Here is a 24,773-nt window from a genome sequence, read left to right on the forward strand (position 1 = left end):
CATAGTTAAGTGAAAAAAAAGTTATAAAATGGAATGTACAGTATGATCCCACTTAGTACCAAAAATATATATTCTATGCATAGGAAAGTCTGGGAGGGTATTATGCTCAAAATGTTAACAGGAGTTATTTCGGGGTAGTGGGATTGTGGGTTATTTTAAATTTTCTTCTTTTTGCATAAGTGTAGTTTCTAAATTTTCTGCAGTGAATATGTATTCCTTTTATAATAAGGACAAGATCACAGATCATGCCGAAGGCTGTTCAGATTCTCTGACCACAAGGGGCCCAGGTTGCTCCTCCTGTGCTGGACAGCTCCTATGTCCGGCCCGGGGTTGCCCACCAAAAACTTCCCTCCCATACTCCTGGGAGTCTGGGCTGGGCAAAGCTGCTGCTGGTTTTCCCTCGTACTGAAGGGACTTGGCGACCCCTCCCTGACAGGTGGGTTTATCACCATCCTCCTTGATGGGCCTCTGGTCCTCTACTGTACCCACGTCAGCCAATGGTTGTGCTGTGGGCGTGGCTGGCTAAGTCCAGGGGCGTGGCTGGGGCATGGCCTCAGGAGGATTTCTGAAGCCTGGATAGTCCCCCCCACCTCCCATCCCCAGTGCTGGAGGAGGGCTTGGCTCCCAGCCCTGCCCGCATCTAGGAAAGATGGACAGATCAGCCTGTCCCATCCCCAGGGTGGTCCTACGAGAAAAGCAAAGGACGGAGCCTCTGTGATAGAGAAGGTCAAACCCCAGCTCCCTCACCAACTAGCTCTTCATCGACTCTCTGAGCCTCAGCTTCTTTAACCTACAAAATGAGGGTGATGCTGTGAAAATGAGATGAAATATGAGGTTCAAGGACCTCGGGTGGGGTTTGAAACAGGGCAGGTACTGAGCATATATGCCTCCTCTTTCTCCTCTTAAGGAAGGCATAGTCCAGTTGGTGACACACCCACCCTGGTATAAATCAGTGAAGTCCACTGGGGAAGCTTCTACATGTCAGTGGACATTCAGCTCCAGATTGATGAGGGCTATTTCAACAGGAGTCATTCATTCTTTAACACACATGCGTGTATGCACATATGTTTTTAACAGTCGCCTGACAAAAGAGAGTCACAGAGCAGCGACTGGTCCCTGTGGCCTTGCTTGTGTCCTGGGAATCTAGTGTGCAGCTGATTCAACAGTAGCCTCCCCTGGACAGGGTAGCAACCAAGCTCTCCAGCATCATCGAGACAGAGGCCCAGGCTCCCTAGTCTGAAGGCGTGGGCCTCCCTCACTGGCCAGGTCATCTTCCTCTCCTCTGACCTCCTAAGTATCATCCACTGCCCAGTCCACTGGCCTTGGACCTTGGATCTGTCCACTTGTCTCCATTTCCTCGGGTACCAGCAACCATTGTCGGCTTCCATGGCTGCAGCCTTGATGCTTCTGTCCTGCAGTGAGAGGCACCCTCTTCCACTGCAGGTCTGCTCATGCTGGCCCCTCCCTCACCCATCTGTGCTGCCCAAGAACTCTGAACGGTCCAGCCTGGCTTTGCTGCAGGCCACCCCACCCTGCCTTTAGGGCCAGCACATGGGGGACATTACAACAGGAAATCTGGACCTACCTCTCCCCCTGCTTCCCCAACTCCTGTGCAGTTCTCTCACAGATCTATCATGCAGAGGACCACTTGGGATGTCCTGGAGCAACCGGTGAGAGGTGTCATGGTGGTTCTGGTGAGACCTCCCTAAAAGAAATTGGATAAGGGCTAAAGAAACGCCGAGGAGGGCACTGGGCCATCTGCTCTGCTTCCTGGAAACCTGAGCCCTGACACAGCAAAATCTGGCCATGAGTATTCAGATCACACGAAGCCCCTCTCTGGCCGCAGCCCCCTCTTGAATTGGTGTTTGCTCAAGCCCATCGCTGGTGAGCGTGTTTGTGTGCGTGGAGGAAGCTGGTCAGGTGAGCAGCTGGTCAGGAGGGAAGTGTTTCAGAGATGGAGGTGAATCACTGCGAACATGATTGGATTTACAAAAATTGGTTTGACACAAATTTTCAGGAATCCATCTGGGCTCCATGAGAGGTAGAGCTGTTCCCTTTTCTAGATTCCCAGGAAGCTTATGTTCTGGGGAAACTGGGTGTATTTGCTGCCAAAGAGGTTTTATTTTTAGCCAAATGTGAGAAAGGGAAGGGGGCGCCCAGCGGTGGGGGCTGAGGTGCCATGAGTGGAGCCCTGCTGGTGGGAATAGTGGCAGAGAGGGCAGCCCTAGAGGTGGGGACTGGGCCCTGGCCTCGGAGGGTCTGCTGCCTTTTTCCTTCGGGGGAGGACGGTTCCCTTCTGCAAGCGTCTCTGTGGGCTGGGATGCGATGGTGCGGCCACTCTCCTCCCCCAACTCGTGTGCTAAGATGAATACCAAACGCTACCAGCCATCACGCGTTCTAAATTTACAGGGTGCTTGTCCTTCACTGGTCGCTTAAAAGTGAAGCTGCCTTAGATAACGAGGATGCTAAAGCTGGAGCAGCGTGGCAGCTGCCAGCTTCGTGGGCCCCACCTGCTGGCCTGTGCCGCCCTCCCCCGAGCCTTGCGGCCTCCTCACCCAACCTGGGCCTCCAGGGTGGGGCACAGTCAGAGGCCACAGGGAAGGTGGGCTTGCAGCCGGAGCCCCCGTTCCCTGAATGCAGGCACAGTCTGTGTGGGGACTGAGACGTAGGATCTGGGCACTTGGCAACGACACAGATGTTTCTCTGGGCTGCATCTCCCAGCCGGGAGCCTGCTGTTCTATTTTCCTCACCACCAGAACCGGCCAAGTCCTCGGCCTGGTGGAGCCCTGCAGAGGCGACACTCCAGGAGAGCTTGAGGGGACACAGACCGGCACCAGAGTGCCATCCCCTACATCCACCACCAAATCCCAAGCTGCTTAGATTCCACTGCTGAGAAAAGACCCTCTTAAGATGCATGTGGCCTTGGAGGAGCCATCCCCGCCACCCCTGAACTCCCAGAGGCCCATCATCTGTGCATGCTCAGCACTCTACTCAGGCCTTATGGTTCTGTAATAAGGACCCATAGGAGCTTTATCAGGGTTCCTCCAGCCCTGCTGTGTACACCCCTAGGGCTAGGACAGAGTCTCATTGTCTCTGAACCCCCAGGGCTGAGACAGGCCAGTGCCCAAGGATGGAGTGAGTAAAGGAACTGGGGAGAGAGCCCACCACTCACCCTGGTTTCTCCTGGTCTGGCTTGTGGGGCTGGCTTGCCTCTTATTGTTGAATTTCGTGAATGGATTTCACCACAACCTCAAAATAAAATACTGTCAACTGAGCTCCAGGTGAGCAATCGCTGGGCCTGGGCTGAGGCCTGAAGAGGGAGATGGCATGGTGCTGGCCCATGTGCATCTCACACACTCAAGGGAGCTGGACGCATGCACCGTGTTGGGTGGATGAATGCTGGCGGGTGTTTATTCACAGAGCGCTGAGAGTAATGAGAGAGGGTGAGGAACGGCATTTTGAGTAAGTCACCCACCGCCCCCCCCCACCAACCATCCCAAAGTCTCATCACAACTCTCCATGGCAGGAAGGGCTGCTGGCCTCCTAGGAGTGCATGACCAGAGGGAGGAGGGCCAGAGGCCTGGGCATCTGGACTCTTGCAGACGATGGGTGGAGTGCAGGGAGCAGGGGTGGTGGAGCATGTGTAGGCAAGAGAATGATGTGGGATTCAGAGAATGGATCTCGGCAGGCTCAGTGGATGGGGCTATCCAACTCTAGAGCCAAGAAAACCCTACAAGCAGGGCCCCCTGGCTGGCTGTGGACCATCATCACCCTTTTGAACCTGCTAGACCATCAATTGTAGATGAAAGTTTTCCCCTAGGCTTGATGTTTGTCTTAAAGATATTCTGTCCCCATGGGTTTTTGTCTTTACTCTGGAATTCTCTTAGTTTGGGCTTCCTGTCCTGAATCACATCAGAAATGCTTATTAACAACTTTCTGGCATGTTCCCTTCTCTGAAAACACAGCTTTACATCCAGGGACCAGTGCAGGGTCCTTACCCTAGCTTGGCCTCTCCAGAATTCATGGAGCTTGCACTCACTTTGCCAGAACTGAGGTTATTTCCCCCAAGGTGGGTAAAAGGAAAACACTGTGGGCATGTCCTCCTCTCCATGGGGGCTGTACTCCTTGTCTTTACATCCCTTAAAAATCCTCCCATCCAGGCTTTGTGTAAGTTCAAACCAGCTCCTGTAGAGTTGAAATGTTCTGGAGTAGGGCTCTGTAAACCAGCTCTGTCAATGGCCAGGTAGTTAGTATTTTAGGGCCAGGAGGTCTCTGTCACAACAACTTAACTTGGCCATCAGTGTGAAAGCCACCTTAGGTAACATGTAAATGAATGAATGTGGCTATGTTCCCATAGCTTTGTTTACAAAACAGGTGGAAAGCTGTGTTTGTCCCCTGGCCTTGGTTTGCTGACCTGTTGTAGAGTGTCCAGGGACTCCTGGAAGCCTTCGGGTCCATCTATTTCCCTTTGGGGGACAAAAGGCTCTTCTTCCTTTTCTCCCTCATGCCTCCATGCACAATGTGAGTTTCCTTGACTGGTAACACTGCTAACCTTCCCCAGCATCACCTCCCATGACATGTGTGTAAGCCTAGCCCATTGTCTCCTTTAGAAGGTCCCTCTTCTTGCACAGACTTGAGTCTGCTACCTAGGTCTGTGGCCCAGCTACTTCCCCATGACCCCCTCCCCACTTTCACAGGCACTCCCCTCTGCGCTTCAGAACTGGCCAGCTCCTGTACTGGGCACCTTGCTGGTGGCCAGCTGCCCCATCCAGTCTGTAGCTCCCTCCCTTCTTTGAATTCCTCTAGACAATCCTGGTCCCCAGTTGCCTCTCTCCTGGGAGCCATAGAGCTGGTTCCTTGGGTGTTTGAAAAATGCAGGTTCTAAGTGATGACTTGTTCTCCTGAATGCCTCTCTTCACCCCTTACTGGAAGTCTAGACTTTGCTTCCTGACTGTAAGGTCTCAAATTTACCTGTAAGCCAGATTTATGTGGCGTGGGGCATAAGCCTTTGTTGGGCTTTGTAGCATCTTGTCAAACAAAATAATCTTTTCCCTCCTAATTTGTCTTTGGAAATAACTGTAGACTCACAAGAAATTGAAAAATCAGTGCATAGAATCCTAGGTACCCTTCATTGGGATGAAAGTGAGTTTTTGATGTCAAGAGTATCCTCTGGGCACTAAAAGAGGTCTAAAAAGAAACAATTTGAAATTGACTCTGAGTGATGTCTTCCTGCCCCATTTGCACCTGCTCACTGTTACCTGGGAGCAGTTACTTAGCCCTCCTGCCTTCATCCTGCCAGAGAGTTTTTGAGAAAGGCTTTGGAGGCACAGTGGGCTGGGAAAATAAGCATTGCCTCAGTTACTGCGACACCTGGGAAGTCTCAGGTGGGAAGGAGAGGCACTTGGAAGGGCTGTGATATGGAGGTGTCAGCAGGAACCCGCTTCCCTGAAACCTTTAGGGGAGAATCTTTCCTGGCCTCTCCCGGCTTCTGGTGGCTGCCGACAGCCCTCGGTGTTTCTCAGCTTGTAAGTGCATCACTCCAGACTCTGCCTCTGTTGTGACATGGCCATCTCCCTGTCTCTGTCCTCTCTTCTTGTAAGGACACCAATGATATTGGATTAAATGCCCTACTCTACTGTGACCTCATCTTAACTTACATCTTATTCCATCTACAGTGACCCTGTTTTCAGATAAGGTCGCAATTGAGAGGAACCCGGGGTTAGGATTTCAACATTTCTTTTGGTAGGTGGGTGGGAAGGGACACGATTCGACACACAGCAAACACAGACCAGGTAGAAAGAGGGAGAGGTCAGGATTCCGTGTGCTGCTCTGCTGGGACCCCACCGTGCCCCCTCCCTTTCTTCCTGGAGCCCCTCCCGGCTAGTTTTAATGAGGTGCTGCCTGACGGCAGACTCACTGAGAGGCACTAACAGGCGCACTCTTCTATTATTGTGGCTGCCAGCACTCCAGGACCAACTGGGTTTACAAAAATAAAGTTGTATCATCTGCTGCATGTACCGCATCCCCTAAAACAGGTTATTAAGGGGAAGTGGGGAATATCGGAAACAGATGGAGGAGTCTTTGATTTGCATAAGGTGCCATTTGCATGGCTCAGAAGCCTCTATGGAGGGAATAATGTATAGAAATACACATACGTAAGCCCTCGGTTGGGAAACAGAGGCACACTGATCAACCACAAAAATAGATGTGAGAGAGACCGGGCTAGGAGGGAGAGGGAGAGAGAGGCAGGCGGGGAGAAGATAACAAGCAAAACCAGTGCCCAGCACAGAACTCCCAGCACAGCTGTGGGGCCGCCCTCCCTCCAGCTCCTTTTCCAGCGTTGCGGTTTCAGAGCTGATGGATTTTATACATGCAATGGCAGGATGGTATTTCCGAAAGATCTGGCTTTTCTTTTCTCTCCCAGAAGGGCAATTGGTTAAAAAAAAAAAAAGACAAGAAAAAGAAGAGCACAGTTATCAGCAAGCTGGCTGGATGATCCTGGCAGACAGAAGTTTGTGTGCGTTCTTGGGGTCCCCTGGTGCAGAGAGCTAGTCCTGCACACAGAAAGACAAGAGTGAGGAATGCAGAGTGGTGATCCTGCCAGGAGAGGAGAGGAGATGAGAAGGTGCGCTCAGGATGGTGATACCTGATCTTAGGATTGGCCGATGGTGGTGGCAGGGGGAGTCCTGAGGGTCTGCCACCTGTGAGATCCTTCTGTGTCCCAGCCCCTCACACTCCTCAGCCTCGCTGACTGATGCTAAGAGCAGGAGGGGCTGGGCTGGTATCACATGGTGGTTTTGTCCCACACTTTCTCACGTGCCTGGTTCTCTCACCAACACAGGTGTCACTGGAAGATGGGAGGTGGGTCACTGTCTGCACAGGGTCCTCTGCAGAGAACAGGACAGCCCTGGTTCCGCTGCGCTCTGACCCTTTAATTGTATGTACCAGGGTGACAGAATTGAGAGCCAATGTCTGTTTCATGTCCAGCCGCTGGGACATGGTTTAGCCAGAACAGAACTCCTTCCACCTCCCACCTACCTTTGATATGTTGATTCCAGGGTCCTCTGCGCTGACCATTCTGAAATCTGTGCTGATCAGACACTTCCTAATTTTTGACCTGTTTCAGCAGTGGGATGGGGGCTACTCCTTGGCTGGGCATGTGGACTGCTGTCCTGCCATCTCTCTCTGTTAGTGCCTGTTGATGAGGAAGTATCACCCCACCTAACTCCCCAGGGTTTAATACCATGAGAGAGGCGACAAAATGTATGGATGGCTCTGTTGGGATCACCTCTGCTTTGGGAAGGAAGCCACTTGGCTCAGTGCCATGGCCGTCCTCCTCGTGAGCCTTGTGAGTGCTGTCCACTGGCCGGCTGGCTAAGGCAGCTGGTTGACCACCGTGGGGCCATGCTCCCCCTGGAGAATGGAGCTGTTGCTGGAAGGAGGCCACCCAGGGCTCCACTCCCCAGGCCTCACATTCCTGGGGGTCACGTGACTAGTTCTCCCTCGTGGGCTGTGAGTGGAAGTGATGCCTGTCCCTTCCCAGCAAGGGGGTGAGTACTGGGGGGAAACCTTGTTTCTCAGCTCTTGTCCCTGGCTTGTGGCTGATAAATGGGTAACTGTGGGGCCCTGGGCCCTGCGTGGGAGCTGAGGCTGACTGTGAGGGGTGTTGTGATGTGAAGACCTGTGGACAGCAGTTGGCATGTCCTGGTGAATCCACCTGCTTTGCCTATGCTTTTCTACCAGGCTGGATGTTAGTGGTTTCCATACTGGGTGGGTGACATCCGTAGCATCTTGCCAGTTGTTATCTCAAGAGATTGGTCAAAATTCTAAATAAAAATGAGTTTCCCTGCCTTTTGGTTTGAAATTTATACACAGGACATATAGTCAGACAAGAAAAGAGATTTCCATTACAAAACTCCAAGCTTAGAAAAATAGATGGTAATGAGTGGTATTAGAATATACTTCCCAAAGAATTCTAGTCAAGTGCCTTTAAGACATTGAGATCCCGGCAAGCGTGAAAACTTCAATTTGATTTACATGTACATGATTAGAGAGTGCTTCAGAGGTGCAGATAGTCCTGCCCTATTGGGGGTGGAATAGGGGTAAGAGAAAGCTCTGTGGTGAGAAATGAAACCGAAATTGCCAGGGCACAGCCCCTATGGAAAGAACAGGAATCATTTTCTTGGAAATGAGGATCGCGGGCTTTCTCCCTTGTTGGGAAACTCACTGGTGAATCCAAGTAATCTCAGCAGAGGGGACTGCCAGGTGATGTGGAGGACTTTGCCGTCTGGCTCATCTGGTCTGGAGTGCATTAGAGATTGTCGTCACCTGACATACCTGTGGTCCTTTAATTTACAGCAGCCTTGTCAATGAGGGGAGGTTTTACACCCAGGGACATTTGGCATTGTCTGGAGACATCTTTGATGGTCACAGCTTGGGGGGCAATGGCAGTGCTCTGGAATCTAGAGGGTGTAGACCACGGACACTGCCCGACACCACACTGTGCCCAGGATGGCCCCACCTGTCAGTGGTGCTGAGGTTGAGAAATCCTGACTTATAGGGGCATCTGGCAAGGTTGTGAGGTGCACCCAGAGGGCCCTTTCCGTGTGAAAGCCATGAAGACAACTTTCTTTAAGCACCATGTTGGGCACTTGTCTGATGGTGAATTATACACGGGAATCCTTGTTTTTGAGATATGTGGCTGTTCAGGTCCTGAGCATGTGGTGCCTGGGGAGAGTCTGTAAAAGGGGTGACTTCTCTACTTCTCAAGGCATGAGGCGGGGCAGGGCTGCTTTTACAATTGCGTCTCCAGCCGAGGCGTTTGCTTCCAGATGCAATGCCCTGTGTTCAGTCCAGATTCAGTGCCCTGCCGGAGGCAGCAGTCTGGGACCCAGCATTCCACACATCGTTGGTGGGGAGCAGCTTTCACCATGAAGCTGACATCCCAGGGAGGGTACCTTGCTGACTACTCAAGAACACTGCTTTGCAATGGACCCCCAGGGTGAACGTGCTGGGCAGGAGAGAGAAGCCATTGTTTTTTTCTCCTCTTCAAACTGCCGAAAAGGCTGGAGCAGAGCTCAGCTGCCTTTCCCAAGCAGGGCGGACGGGGGAGAGACTGTGTTAGGCACTTAGGAAACCGCTTGCCCACGTTGATGCTGGTGCTGTTTGTAAATGTTGGTGCTAGGAAACCAGCTCTAACCTGCGCTTTGTCTGCCGTGTGTTGGTGAACCTGCCCGCACATCACTCTTGGCAGTACTCTTCTGTCAAACTCATTTCTTATCCAAATGGGGCATGGAATGATTTCATTATTCCAGAACTCTCCAGAATCCTGGGTCCCACTCCCTGGAGGGAGAGCGGAAGTTTCCCATCACAGAAGAAGGGTCTGAGGATCATTTAACCCAACTCTGGTTTTAACAATGGGGAAACTGAAGTCCAGAAGGGAAGAGCAAAGAGGTGGTCACAAGTGTAGGCCTGAAATCCTGGCCTTTTGTCTCCCAGAACAAAGCCTACTCCACCTAGGAGGTGAAAACATAGGCCCTCTTAGGGGTGTCTGGCCCTGAGGGCAGGAAGCGGAGGTGAGATTCAGGACACAGAGACCGTGGGAGGTAAGGTACCAGGATGCTGGACATCCCGATATTGGCCAGTTGGAAAGGTTTGACTTTGATTAGTATTGCATTTCATCAGATTGCATTTAATTTGTGTTTTTGCCGGTCTTCCACTCTCCCATTGGACAGGCAGCTGTCCCACCCCTGGTTATACTCCTGGCATCTGGGCATTTGCCTGATGCTCAGGGCTTGGGCTTAGCAACTCCTGTTGAATGAACCAGTGGATTCCTTGATCTGTTCTTTGATCAGCTCATGGGGACACTGAACTTGAAAGAAGGAAACTCACTGACTAGAACTTTGGTCTTTTTACCATATGCTGTAGACTGAATATTTCCAATATTCACATATTTAAAATAATTTCTGACATGATGGTATTAGGAGGTGAGAGCTTTTGGGATGTGATTATGTAATCAGGGTGGAGCCCCTGTAAATGGGGTTATGCATGTGTGCTAAGTCACATCCAACTCTTTGCAACCCTAGAGACTGTAGTCCACCAGGTTCCTCTGTCCACATTCCATCTCACAGTTCTGGGAAGCCTGAGATCAGGTGCTGGCAGTTTCTGTGTCTGGTGAAGACTCTCTAGCCGTGGATGTCTCACCACGTCTTCACAAGGCAGAGAGACACTGTCTCTTGGGTCTTTTCTTCCAAGGGCACTAATCTCATCATGAAGGTCCATCCTCGTGGCTGATTCACCCCCTCTTCCAACAGCCCACCTCCAGATAGCATCCCACTGGGGGTTAGTGTCAACATGTGTGGTACCTTCAATCCACAGAGTGGGGGTGGTCCCATGGAGCTCCTGGCCCTGTTGTCAGCGGGAGAGTTTCTGTGTCTCGAGATGGAGCTAGAGACTTGTAGATACTGAGGAGTGCTTTTGAGGAGGAAGAGACTCTTTAGACTCTTGGACTCGGGGCATGGTGGTGCCTTCAGTGAGACTTCATGACAAAAGCCTTCTATAGTCAGAGCAGTTTTCAGAACAGGTGTCAGCGAGCAAAGACACCTGGAGATTGTGAGTCCTCTGGGGTGCCCAGTGCCTCCCAAGCACCATTTTCCAGCCTTGGAGGCATACACATGTTTTAGGAGCATTTCATCAACTCAATGGACATGAGTTTGAACAAGCTCCAGGAGATGGTGAAGGACAGGGAGGCCTGGTGTGCTGCAGTCCGTGGGGTCGCAAAGAGTCAAACATGACTAAGCGACTGAACAACAGCTGGGTTGCAACCCTCTATCATGGCCTTAGTTAATTCCTACCTCCTTCCCCACCCCATGCCGTAACTGAGATTGGCTGCCCCACAGTGGTGGGCGTAATAGGTGGGCTCCATTCCCAGATCCTGGAGCAGTAACTTCATTGAGAAACTTGCATGTCTACTTCACCCTCAATGGGAATTTGTCAGGCTATACAATGAAAGGTTAAACTATATAGGATTTTTAATGATCTGAAATAATTCACCTGTTTATATTAGCAAAAAAGTAGATTGAAAATATATAAATATTGAGTCCCAATTAAACTGTATACAAACACTCATTGCTCAAGGCATCCTTTAGACAGTGGGTTTTGCCAGTATGTGATGGATTATGAAATGGATAATGCCCATTGATCCTGTAATCCCATTTCAGGAAACATGGAGTGCAGAAATTGCTCAAACACCCAGTCTTCCTTGCACAATATAAGTGCAGATACTTATATCTGCACTAAAAAGTGGGAAGTATTTAAACAAACTGTTAATAATATGCTGTCTTCAAGAATGACAAGTTTGCTGATTATATATTTACATATTAATAGAGGATGAGATGGTTAGATGGCATCACTGACTCAATGAATATGAGTTTGGGTAAACTCTGGGAGTTGGTGATGGACAGGGCGGACTGCTGTGCTGCAGTTTATGGGGTTGCAAAGAGTCGGACACAACTGAGTGACCGAACTGAACTGAGAAGAACCTATTGAAATAATGCCAAATTAAAACTGAGTCATAAAAAACAGATTCCTGACAATAGCAAATGTAGGTCAATGATGGGAGAACTGGGTGCCCTTCTGTTCGTCCAGTGGCTTTTATATGACTTGCTGCTGTGGTCCAGGCCCTGGGAGGCTGGGATAGGGGACAGTGAATCCAGACTTCCCTGCCTTGAAGGGCCTGCTGACTAGTGGTTGGCAGAGTCGGCTAAGTCAAGGAATTCCAGGCTGAGTGACCGCTGCTCAGCAGGGTGAGGCCTGGGGACAGCTGCGTGCTGCCACCCCTCCTGGTGCCCCTTCCTGGAGGACGGGTGACCAGGAGAAGGTCAGATGTGTGTGCGCGAGGGCAGGACATGTGGGGTGCACGCAGAAGCCCAGGGCGGGAGGAAGGAGAAGCGTGGTAGGATGGGGGGGTCCACCTGGGGGCTGCATGACAGGGCAGAGATACAGGCAGCGAGGGCTGGAGACAGGCAGGCTGGTCGTCGAGATGGCAGTGCGCGCCTGCTGCTTTTGCGATAGTTAGGTCACCTGTGCAAAAAACTTTTTTATAATAGCTTTAATGAGGTATAAATCACACACCATACAACACGCTCATTTAAACCATTCAGTGGTTTTGAGTATATTCAGAGGGGTACAACCACCACCACAGTCCATTTTAAAACACTTTGTTCCCCCCCGACACCACCAAAAAAAAAAGCCCCGTGCCCTTAAGCTGTCACCTTCCAATCCTTCTATACCCCCAGCCCCTGGCAATCATGAATCCACTTTCTCTCTCTTCAGATTTGTCTGTTCTGGATTTTTCATCTAAATGGAATCATATGACTGGTTTCTTTAACTTAACATAATGTTTTTATATGTTATTTTTTAATTGACACTAAAATCCAATTTGGTACTAAAGTGTTCTTAAGAGAAAAATAATAGGAGTCCTTTCTGGCTAGAAAAAGGAAATTCAACTTCCTTCAATTAAAAAAAAAGTAGCCATGTATTAGACGGAAGGGCTTGGCAGAGAGCATTGTTGAAGATCCAGAGGCTGAATTTTTTCTCCGTTTGTTAGTCTCCAAACCGGTGCCTCCAGGCCTGTGACTTGGGGAGAGGTGGGAAGCATGGTGGGAGGGCTCTCCTGGCTCAGGTCATGGGGGGTCACAAGTGGGGAAGGGGTGTAGCTTCCTGAGTGAGGGAACCACGATGTGGCCCTCCTCCTCACCACTCCTACCTCGCACCCAAACTCTCTGGTCCCTGCCTCTGAGAACCAGCACTGTCTATGGTGTGACCACCCCACGGGGCAGGACGGGGGTGAATTTCCAGAGAAAGGGTGCTTGGACATTAATTAAACACAGACCACCATGCACCCCTTCGCAAAGGGCTGTGTTTTTTCCTTATTTTCTCCCTTTCACTTTGTACCCTCCTGTCCCTACCTGTACCCCTTCTTGTGTTGGATCACCAAGAGCTTGCTCGAGCGTTTGTGGGCTGCTCACTACCTGTTCCTCATGCCTTTTCTTTATCCAGCCATTTGCTCCTCCTGGTTAGGGTTAGGGTTAGGTTTGGCAGATCCTGAATCACAGCCCTGCACCTGGAACCCAGCCCCTCTGGCCTGCAGTCCCAGCGGCCTTACTATTACCCCATTTCCATCCTGGCCTTGATGGACCTCTTTTATCCCCATCCCATTTTAGGGTATCTGCATGAGAGATAAAGCCCTTATTTTTATATTGTTTTTCCTATTATGACATTCTTATTGTAGAAAAGTGGAACAATACCAAACATCAGAAAGAAAAGAATCCCTCTTTCATCCTGCTACCCTAAAATATAAATAAATATGGCTCTCTCTGTTTATGCATATTTTACACGTGCCTGTGCTCTCTCTTTCTTTGTGACCACAGGGTCCTGGTCCTGCTCCCGCGGTCCTTGCTGACTTTCTTCCTGGTCCTGTACTTCTGGAGGAGCCTCGCATGGCTGGGAAGGCGGGAATTAAAAAGCAACACTTTTCCTTAAAGTCGCCCAGTAGATATTTATTGAGCACCTAAGGTGTCCCTGGTGCTGTTCTGCAGGCTGGGGAAACACAGGGACCTGGCTCACCCTGCTGGGAGTTCTGGCCACAGGCAGCCATGGGCTCATATTTGTCTGATGAACCAGAGCAGGAACTTCAGGCGCCCGTCATGTCCCAGGTCAGGCAGTCCCCTGCTTGGCTTCATGCACAGTGGCCTCCACCATACGTCGTCTCTGACTGTTGCCTGCCCATGCCTCTTCTTCATCACCTGAGTTGGAGACGGGGGCTATTTCAGTCCTTTTAGGTTGTGTAATCTCAGCAATTACACGACACTGTGACCTGGCCTCCACTCATCCAGAACTTTTTATTATGCTCCAAGTGCTTAAGTGCTCTCAAGGACCCCGGAAGTGGTTTTTGTTCTTTTTTTAAAACAATTTTATTAAGGCATAGTTGATTTACAGTACTGCATTAGTTTCAGGTATACAGCATGGTGGTTCAGTTATTTTTTTTTTTGCAAATTACTTTCATTTGGGGTTATTACAAGAAATTGAATATAATTCCCTGTGCTAAACAGTAAATCCTTGTTGCTTATCTGTTTTATGTATGGTCATTTCTATATGTTAATCCCATACTCCTAATTTGTTCCTCCTCTCCTCCCCCGGGAGGTGGTTTTTAAGCTTCTGGAGCAGAAAGCCAACGAATTCCGTGTTTGCATGTGGTTTCCCCCAGGGGTTGGGCTGCCCAGCCCTGCCACTCCCCAGCTCCATCTCCCTGGACACCCGTGTGCCCTCTCTGAGTGTCTTGTAAGCAAAAGAGCCCATTGTGCCCTGGGCCTGGCTCCAGAGCCGGAGCACAGGGCACAACTGTGAGGTCCTCACTCACTGTGAGTCAAGGGTCAGGGCTAGTGATGCAGACCCGCCCAGAGAGGAAAGTCCTGGGGTAGGAGCTCTGCTGTCCACCGAGAACCTCCTGGGAAGGGAAGTCCAGGCAGCTCGTTGGCCTCTCTTAGCCTCCAGTTTCTCCCCATCTGCTAATGGAGGAAGTCAGACTAGCTGGTCTCCTGGTGCCTTCCAGCTCCAGGACCTCGGATTCTGGGACAGAGGGCTGGAGCCATCTGCTCACCCACCTTTTGGGGAACGGTCCCTCGGGGTGCTCCCTGCTACAGCTGCTCCTCGATGTCAGCCATGCTGAGTTGGTCATTTCAACCAACTCTTAGCTGGACTCAGTGTCTCTTGAGTGTATGAGGGAGACTCTGAGTGTGTGTGTGTGTGTGAGTGTGTGTGCGTGTGTGTGTGCGCGCGTGCGTGCGTGTGCACACCAAGTGTGCTGTGTCCTTTCTGCGTTCTGCCCTTCTCTGCGTCTCTGGGGCTCTCCCCAGACGACCAGGAGAGGCTCTGACAGTGGGAACAGGACCAGCTTTGCTCCTGTGCCACCAGCAAAGCCGTGCAGGGACCCAAGCTCAGAAGGGCCGGCACTTGATGTGAAGCTCTGCTGTTTCTGTCCTGCAATGTGAGCAGAGGCCTGGAGTTTTCCTTTTGTTCTGAGGCCTGCAACTCACGTGTCCGGTCCTGGTGGAGACCCCTCTCTCACAAGGTGACGCGTTAAGTAGAAGGCCCGGCTGGAAGAGGTGCCCACCGTGCTCTTTCCTGCAGCCTTGGAGGGGCGTCCAGCACTAATCTCGCCCTCATGCCTGGCCAGCTGAGGCCGAGTGGCAGGGGCTGGCCTCTTGGTGGCGTGATGCTGGATGCCTCCAGGCCCAGGTGCCAGGCTCAAGTGGCAGAGGACATCAGTCACTCTCAGGCCTGTGTCCCTTTGCTTTGGGCGGGGCAGAGGGGAGCTGGCTGCTAGGCTGATGTTAAGCTTGGGGAGGGCATTGTGGAGTGTGTGAGTCTGCCCATGGGAGCCTGTGCTGGGGTTTTAATTAGCGTCTCTGCTCCTGCCCCTGGTGCCCCCAGCACACTGGGGAGGGAAGCCCGGTTTACTGCGGCTGCAGGCTGCTCCCTATCTCGGCCTAACACACTCCTCGTCCTTAGTGCCAGCCCTGGGGATGGAAGGTCTTGGCAGTCACACTGCTCCTTCTCTATCTCTGGCCGGTGGGGACCAGCCTTGGTGCCGGCATCTCCGTTTCCACCCACTGACTCACTCAGTCTGTGGAAACATTCCCCAGTGAGCTTTCCCCGGGGGAGGCAACAAGGTTGAAAGCTAGGAAGGGGAGGCACTGTCCCAGGGAGGGGGCACTGGTCCTGCCTGCCTCCCATGTCCTATATGACCTTGGGCAACTCCTTTAACTCTGGCCTCATTCTCCTCAACTGCCTGGGTAGACTTGGACCCGATGACTCCTACTATGCCTTGTGAGTCACTGCAGCTCGGGGGTCCCTGAGACTACCCCCAGGTCCAGTGATTCACGGGAGGAAGTCAGCAAAGCTGTTACACTCCCACGATCACAGTCCACCCCAGGGAAAGGACACAGCTAAAAGTCAGCAGTGGGATGAGGTGCCCAGGGCAGTGGCCAGGTGAGATCAGGCCTGAGTGTCCAGGTTCTTGTCCCAGTGGAGTCCTGTGGACGGCCCCCAATCCTTTCAGAACCATGTTTGACAGCGCTCACCACCTGGGGATGCTCACCTGAGCCCTGGGGTCCAGAGGGTTCACTGGGAGTTGATCACATAGACCTCATTGACCACCCACATGGCTGACCTTTGTCTGCAGCCCCCCAAGAGGTCAAACTGATACAGCATGGCATGAGGCCCCCCACCCCAAACCACACTGTCAGCACAGACTATCTGGCTGCTAGTAAGTCCCCCCCGGGTCACAAAGACCCTCTAAAGGCTAGAGGTGACCTCATAGGAACCAGGGGCAAGGGCCAAACCTTTTTTTTTTTGGGAAAGCTAACCCTATACTGCACAGGCCCAAGATGATTCTGGCCTTACAGACAGGCATGGTAAAGTGAAGACAATCCAGGTGAGTGGGGCCCACCCCATTCTTAGTACAGGGGTGGCAGAGCAGGCAGGAAGCGGCTGAGTCCCAGGGGACTGGCCCCTCCCTGCCCCTGCCTGTTCTGTGAGGGCTTGGCTCCAGGCATACCCTGGGGGACTGGGACCTGACTCTGGGCTGGGCTGTGAAGTCAGGGCCGTTCTCAAATGAGAGGGTTTAGGAGACAGCCACACGTGCCTTTCTCACCTGTCACCTGGTTCGTCTCTCCTGCCTTGTTCTCCCTTTCCGGCTGTCCCCTGACACCTGCCCAGGAGCATGGCAGCCGGCCTCAGTTGGGCAAGTGAGTCCTGGGGCAGCAGTGGGTGTGTAGGCTCCCAGGGGCAGTCCCATCTGCCGAGAGGGCTGTCTGCCCTTCAGGAGAGCAGCAGAGTGGAGGCGGCCTTTGTCTCTTCCTTTTTTATGCCAAGTTCAAAACTCAGCCTTCCTCCCAACCCCTGAGCTCCTCTGTTTACTTCCTGAGCATCCTTTTCCTGGGGCCTGGTGCCCCCAGACCTTTAGGGTACCCACCAGCCCCAGGCCTTCTCCCAGCGGTTCCTAGGCTCAGCAGCCTGAAGATGCCTCCCCTGGGCCAGCCTCCTCCTTCCCAGTGCTTCTGAGCTCTTTGCCCTGGCAGCCTTGGCCCCCCTTCGTTTGGGAGGAAATATTCCACTTATGCCATCTCCTTCCTCCACACGATGGGAAAACAATTTTTGAAATTGTTTTTCTTGAAAGCAGGAAACCAGGAACATGGCTCACTGGGCCTGCCGCCAGCCACTCAGCATCTCCGCACGCCGTGCTTCCTACAGACTTTCCTACCCACTTGCTCATTTCATCTTCATGTGAGGGGAAGCAGGGCAGGTGGCATCACCCCCAATTTGTAGGTGGGGACACAGGCCTGGCTGATTCTCGTGGGGCTCCTCCCTGGGGCTTGTCCTTGCAGCAACACCCCTGCCCCCACTTCTATGGTGAAGAAAATGGTGAAAATCAAGCAGATTCTCCCTCAGACCCCCAGGTCCAAGCCCCGCTGGCCTTGGACGGCCCTTCTCAGGCTTTCCCCTGTAGGGTTAGTCTCACATCATCAGGAACACCTTGAACAAGCCCAGTGAACTCGGAGGTGGACCTCTGCCCAGCACCCCCTGACCTGGAGGAAGCAGGTCCTTGGCCCAGCTGTCACTCGGACCTCAGTTCGGAGAACCCCTCTTTCCTTGGTCTCCCTTCTTCCAAACTGCATTACCTCTACATTTTCCTGCTGCTATAATAGATTTTATACAGTCGGTCGGTGCACTTTAGCGAGTGATAGATCACTTTCATTGCTTCGCTTCATGATTAATTTCCCATAATAGTCCTCTCTAACACCAAGGCGAAAAGAGGAAGGAGAGAAAAAAAACCTACATGATCCACTTTGTGCTTGGAGTATAAATGAATTAGATTTAATTTCTGTTTAATTGTTTCCATAGCTCAACCTCTGCTGACTTCACAGGATAATTTATTTTGCAGTCTCGGGGAAAAGGAGGAGGGGATGGGGGACAAAGACTGTAGCCAAGAGGTCTGCCTGTGGACACTGTTTAATTACACCTGATAGTCTTATCTCCTCGTAATTATTGGAGACTTGTCGGCCTTCTCCGGCGGCCTCCTGTCCGCACTGAGGATCAATTCCCGGTCAGACCTCGGGCCAACTGCTTTCAAGAAGGCCGGCCATCTGCAGGGAGCATGGCGTGGAGTCAAGAACAGCAGAAGGGGTTCCTGAAGTTGCTGGTGGGGAGTCAGGACGCAGGGTAATGCGTCTTTGGAAGTGGAAATTTTCTGATGTTACTGTTGATGTTACAAAAATCATGACTAACCCCAGCTCATCAACACAGCAGTTTTCCCCCAAATCCTCTCTCTCTAGAGCTGGTGAGAGGCCAGGGTGGGCAGGCAGGGTTTCCACTGTTCCTCTTCTGAAGTCAGTTGTTAGAGCCTTGTTGACAACAGGCCCTCTGTGCCCAGTAACTGAAGCGCTTAGGGAGTGAGTGGTTGGTCAGCAGAATGGAGGCCCCTCTTGCACTCCACTCTTCCCCTACAGAGTCCAGCACGAGTTTTTTCTTTAAGACTTATTGTGGTAAAATACACATGACATAAAATGTACAGTTGGAGCCGTTTTTAAGTGTTAATCTCAGTGGCATCAAGGATAGTCACTCTCTTATGCAACTGTTACCACCATCTATTTCTAGAATTTTTTCATCATCCCCAAGAGAAACTTCGCCCATTAATCAGTGGCTCCCTGACTTCCCCAGTCCCTCGTTCAGTTGCTAAGTCATGTCCAACTCTTTGTGACCCCATGGACCGCAGCACACCAGGCTTCCCTGTCCATCACCAACGCCTGGAGCTTGCTCAAACTCATGTCCATTGAGTTGGTGATGCCATCCAACCATCTCATCCTCTGTCGTCCTCTGCTCCTGCCTTCAATCTTTCACAGCGTTAGGGTCTTTTTTAATGAGTCAGTTCTTTGCATCAGGTTGCCAAAGTATTGGAGCTCCAGCCCCTGGTAAACCTCAGTCATGTCCGACTCTGTGCGACCCCATCTAGGGATGTCATATTAGTGGAATCATATAATATTTATCCTTTATGTCTGGCTTATTTCTCTTAGGGTAATGTTTTTAAGGTTCATCCGTGTTGTAACCTTGTCAGTGCTTCACTCCTTTCTTAAGGCTAAATAATATTCTGTATGTGGATGGACCACACTTTTTCCTTTCATGGGCAATGAACAATGTTCTAATGGGCTTTGGGACAGTGCAGAGGCCATAGCCCCATCCGAGTTACTTGAACATTCTCCTCCTCCCTGCCGTATCATCTCTGCCAGTCAGAGAAGATGGTCCAGGGGCCCCCTCTGTAGATGCCCTCCCAACTTGGGGTTCCAGCAGAGCCTGGAGCTAGCAGTCCCTCTGGTCTGATAATGAATATTCATGAAGCAGCTCTTCCTGGGCCATCTCCATTTAATCCTCTCAGTTCAGTTCAGTTGCTCAGTCGTGTCTGACTCTGCGAGCTATGGACTGCAGCATGTCAGGGTTCCCTGTCCATCAACAACCCCCCGAGCTTACTCAAACTCATGTCCATTGAGTCGGTGATGCCATCTAATCATCTCATCCTCTGTTGTCTTCTCCTTCTCTTCTCCTCCTTCTCCTCCTTCTCTTCTTCAATCTTTCTTAGCATCAGGGTCTTTCAGCACCTCCATTTACAGATGGGGAGATCAAGGTCAAGGGACATCAGGGGATCTGGTCAAAGTCCCTCTGGAAGGGTCAGCACTATGTCCCAAGACCACATCTTTTGGGTCCCCAAGCCTGTTGAGTTTCTGTTATCCTGCACTGCCTGTTGGCTCCGTCCCATTCCATCCTCACCAGATGGAATCAAGACGCCCACTGTGCCTGGAAACTTCTGTCTGTAGCTGTGAAAACTGATCTGCAGTGCTCCATCTTCTCTGCCTCCTTGAAAATCCCACTGGAGGCATGGTGCTGAGGGAGGTCCAGGTTGGGGGTAGCAGGGAGCAAGTCACAGGTCCAGTGGTTCTCAGTGTGACACTGTGGTGCATCCAGCCTTGGTCAGGGGTTCACGGGAGTCCTGGGAGCAGTGGAGGGACCTGGCAAAGGACCAATCACTCCCAAAACAGGTTGCTGCCTTCTGTGTTTCAGCATCTCTCATCCTTGGTGGAATTACAAGCTGTAGGGACAGAAAACTCTCATTTGTACCCAGTGCCTGGCACACAGGAGGAGCCTTAGAAGTGCTGCAGAGAGGACCCTGTTGGAAGGGGTGAATCCTCAGGTGGCATTGCCTTAAAACAGGAGGGAAGATGGGTGCGGCTCCGTGCTCAGATCTGCCTACTTAGGCTCCACGCTTGTAGGAGCTTGGAGCGGAGGCTGGGGGCCAGCAGAGGGAAAGGCAGGCTTACACTGTGCTGAGATGCCTTCCTGCAGTTCAGAGTGACAATGGCCTGTCCCTCAGGAGTGATTCAATGAGATGCCCACTGCAGGCTGCCTATCCCCCACTTGTGGACGCATGCCCACTCCTCACGTTTGACCAGCACTCTCTTCTGCCTCATTCTCAATGCCCACTGTAAGGAGACCCCTCCAGGATCAGTCTCCTGACCTTGCACTTGGGGAGCAGGATAGATACACCCAGGGAAGGGGTGAGGGGCCTCAAGGGAAGGTATGGGGCTGAGGGAGGGGAGGGGAGGCCAGAGGAGAGGCAGTGTGGCATGCTTATCCCTTCTTACTTTGCATCTTAAACACTGTGGGGATGGGAGTGTTTTCAGCAATGGAACTAGTTCTTTTTTTTTTCATTTGTTGTGTTGAGTGTTTGTCGTGTCTGGGGATGCTGCTTGATACGGCAGCAGCTAACCCTCCTGGCCAGCCAGACCCTGCTCTAGTTCTCTCTCTGTTGTCCTGGGGAAGGTTCTTGGCTGTGGGCACATGGAAATGTGGACTCAGGCTGGTTCGGGGGGAAGACCTTGGTTTAAGGTCTCCATCCAGTAACTGACTGGATGGTGACCACCTCCATAGAAACTGGGTCTCCAGAAGGGCGCAGTGTGGCTCTCACTGCTTCAGAGCACCTGGCGGATGTATGTGGTGGTGCAAAAGTGACCTCCTGGTCGGTGAAGTGGGGTGGGTCTGGACCACATGCGTTTCTGTGGAGGCTCAGTGGGCAACTAGCACACGCTAGTGCAAGTAGTGCCCTGCATGTACAAATGGCCGTCTGGGCAAGCACTGAGTGTGCTGCGTGCGCTGGTCCCGAATCTCCCAGATGCAAGTTTCAGATGCCTACCTCTGCTGCTCGTGTCGTCGGGAGGGCTGGAGTGAGTCTGGCCGCCGCGTGCCTGGATGTGGGGACTCAGTGGGGAGAGAGGGCCCTTACTTGTTGGCTGCATCCCAGTGGCTCCCCTGCCAGTTGAGGTTGGTATTGGAGGAGACGTGCCCTCAGGCCGTCTGGGTGCCCTTCAGGCAGGTCTAGTGATTCCAGGGGGGGTGGAGGGCCCTTTAGTAACGTAGAAACCCTAGAGATGGTCTGGGATGGTCTGCTGAGATCACAGGTGAACCTGTGGGCCAATCATGGCGCCACTGTTTTGATTAGATCAGAGGAAACAGTGACTTACCAACAGTAGGGGTGATCTGGTTGCTGGATGAGGAGGGGCGATCGGGGTAGGCCCACCCAGAGGTCCACTAGGGTGTGTGCCTGGATGCACCCACAGGGGGGTCACTCTGGGAACTTGTGAGCTGCTGGCACGTGACCTGTGTCCTTCCACGAGGCGGGAGCTCCCCTCGTTCCCGTGGGCAGTAGAGGAACTGAAGGCCAGCGAGAGCCCAAGGCCACACAGCTAACCTGTGGCTGTGCTGGGCCGTGACCCCAAGCAGCCGGCGCTGTCTCACCGTGAGGACGGGGGCCTCCCACGGTGGCCGTGTTTGTGGTGACGCATGCCTGGCACCTGTCACTTGATGGATAAATTCCCAGTGGACTTCACAGTTCATCTCGGGTTGCCTCTCTCTTTCTCCCTTCCTGCCCCCATCCCTCAAGGCAGACCCAGGACAGCCTGGGCTCTCTGCAAACCTCACCCTCTGAGCCCTCGGGTATTTATCAGGTTTCTGTGACCATCTTCTCTGCGAGACCAAGAACCTCTTGGGGAGGACTTGGGCCCTAAATGCCTGTGCCCAGCACCACACATGGGGACAGGGGTGGTCTATCCCTGGAAGAATAGGTAACGTCAGCCCACTGTGTACACACACACATACGCGCACACACACACACACACACACACGTGTGCTGATTCACCTGGATGTATTGACACCCATGCACCTGTAAACACCCCGTTTCCTGGGGGTGTCTTTCCCCGCTTTCCCTCTTCATCTTCGGGAAGTATCCCCACTCCAGGCTCCTGCACTCCCTCTGCCAGGTGAGCAGGTGTTGTGCTTGACCTGGGCATCTTTGCTGGGATGGCCACCATCCTGGCGGCAGCCTCTGCCTGTTAGTGGGGCCCTGCGTGTTCCTGGGACGGGGGAGGTGAGGGGTGGTCCCAGATTCCACATGGTTTAGTGAAGGGACTGAGTCTCCCGGTGTTCACGGACCCTGCGGATTTGGCCTTCGTCTGCCTCTTGCTCAACGGGAAGCTGCAGCCGGGAGGGCCCGCGTGGCCTGGGGCAGGCAGAGCAAGGCCTGCCGCCTCCCCTGGGGCTCCCGTGCTCTGCCTCAAGGCCGGCCTGCCCTCCCTTTCCCCGCACCTGGCCAGCACGGTGACCGCCGAGAGCAAAAAGCCCGGCGATGGGTGCCAGGGAAACGTCCCCACTCTCATCCCCTCCATTAATCACCAGCTCTCAGGGCACCGGGGCCCCTGTTTAAGACGCACCGGTGATTCCGAGGTGAGTGCAGGCGCTCCCAACCTCCGCTGTTAATCTGCTCCCTCGGAGACAGGCTACCTTGGCCTGTTAATCACTTGCTGTAATTACAGCCCCAACTTTTGCACAGGGAATGTTAATTGATGCGTTAGATGGAGGCGCTGTGCATGCACAGCGTCCTTCTCCTGTGATCCCCAAATGCCAAGGTCGTAGGATCTGGTGGGGCTAACAGTGCATAGAAATGAGCAGTGTGTCATGGTGGGGGGTGGGGGGGACGGTGGCTGGCTGCCAGCAGTGGCCGGGCTCCTCGCCCTTCCCAGTGTTCTGCCTGCTTGCCCTTCCGGGGAGTGGGGAGGAGGAGGGCCCCTGTAGAGAGTGAGGGCTGGGTCCTGGAAGGCCAGGGCTCCCCTCTCCGGCAGGGCTGGGAGCCAACCTCCCAAGAAGCCTGCCAGCCCTCCTGGGGTATGGTCTTGGACGTCCTACCCTCAGGGTGGGCTCAGTGAATTTTCCAAGGTACCTCTGTCTGTACCAGGCGATGCTGCTACTTCATCCCCTGTGGGAAACTTGGCTGGCTGACCAGCAGGACTGACTTCTGGCTGTTCCCTGAGCTGTGTGAGGCCATTCATAGCACCCCTTGGGGCCCGGAGGTAATTTTATGGACTCTACTGCTGTTTACTCTTGTCATGAAGTTTGTTTTTCTCTAATTATAAAAGGAATATATGCTTATTAGAAAATACTTGGCAATACCACCTTACTTCAAGGCTTTTGTGCCTGATAGTAGGATGGAAAGGACTCCGTTGACTACTTAGTGCTGGCCCCATCCTAACAGCTTGGAAACTGAGGCTCAGAAAGGGATGGAGCGGCCAGCCCAGAGTCCTTGGGTCCGTGGAAGCACAGGCTGGGACCCTGCTTCCTCCCCACGCTGCTTGGAGCTCCCAGTCCCCAGGCCCTATCCTTGTATTCTGGCTTGAGTGTTCCCCAAGGGGCTGGAGTGACGGACAGAATGATGGAATGATTGCTGGCCTGGAGAGGAAGGTTGGGGTGAGGGTTCCCTGGACTCCTGCTGATGGCATGGCAGGGATGATCCCCTGCCAGGCCTCTTGGTGGTCCTAGATGCCCACAGTGCCCTTGGTAGTGCCCAGGGTAGCTGGGGCAAAGAGCCAGGGCTGCAATGAACCCAAACATCCTCATAATCTGAGCATGGCCTCATGAGGTCTGCAGGGGGCATGGGGCCAGGCGGAGCAGGTGGTGGGAAGGACAGGAGGGCCCTTCTCTTGTCATCTGATCAGTCTTGTCTCCAAAGACTCTGCACGTCCTGCTAAGGGTCACCCACGGGGAGATACAAGGTGCTGAGTCCTGTCTCCCTGGTCACCACCACAGTGACACCAGGCTGTTCTCGTGCCCGTCCCTGCGGGGCCCCTTGCCCACAAAGGGGGACCCCCCTGTGGCTTCATGGCTGTGGTCGATTGGGCATCAGTGCTGGCCATTCAGGCCTCCCCTAAGAGTCAGCTGAAGTGCTAAGAGTCACAGCACCTCCCTCCCTGGATTCTGAATAGTTGGTTGGGGAGGGCCTAGGCATCATTGGCTTCCAGAACACCCCAGGTGCTCCCAAGGAGTAGGCAGGGCAGAGCACAGGATCTGGCTGGAGGTGTGATCCATAGGTGCTGTTGAGTCTTGTGTCTGCGACGCCGAGGGAAAGTCAAGGACTTGGGCATGCCTGGTGGGGAGGCTGAGTGGGTATAGAGGACAAGACTGGGAGGCCGGTGCAGGGGTGCCCACTTCAACCCCAGTGGAGTCAGCTTTGGCAGAGCCAGAGGAGGCAGGCCCTGAGCACTGCTGGGAGGGGAGGGGTAAGGATGCACAGAGAGGGAGGAGGGAGCTGGGGAGAATGATGACAAGGGATCTGATGC

General features: G+C 52.8%; 1 protein-coding gene across 4 annotated transcripts in view; it reads left to right on the forward strand.

Moving 5' to 3' along the window:
* The window catches only part of RBFOX3 (RNA binding fox-1 homolog 3), a 430,383-nt gene that overhangs the window by 61,515 nt on the left and 344,095 nt on the right, over nt 1–24,773 (forward strand). The gene's annotated exons all lie outside the window — the stretch shown is intronic.

This window comes from Odocoileus virginianus, chromosome 17 (assembly GCF_023699985.2).
Source record: "Odocoileus virginianus isolate 20LAN1187 ecotype Illinois chromosome 17, Ovbor_1.2, whole genome shotgun sequence".
Classification (NCBI taxonomy): domain Eukaryota; kingdom Metazoa; phylum Chordata; class Mammalia; order Artiodactyla; family Cervidae; genus Odocoileus; species Odocoileus virginianus.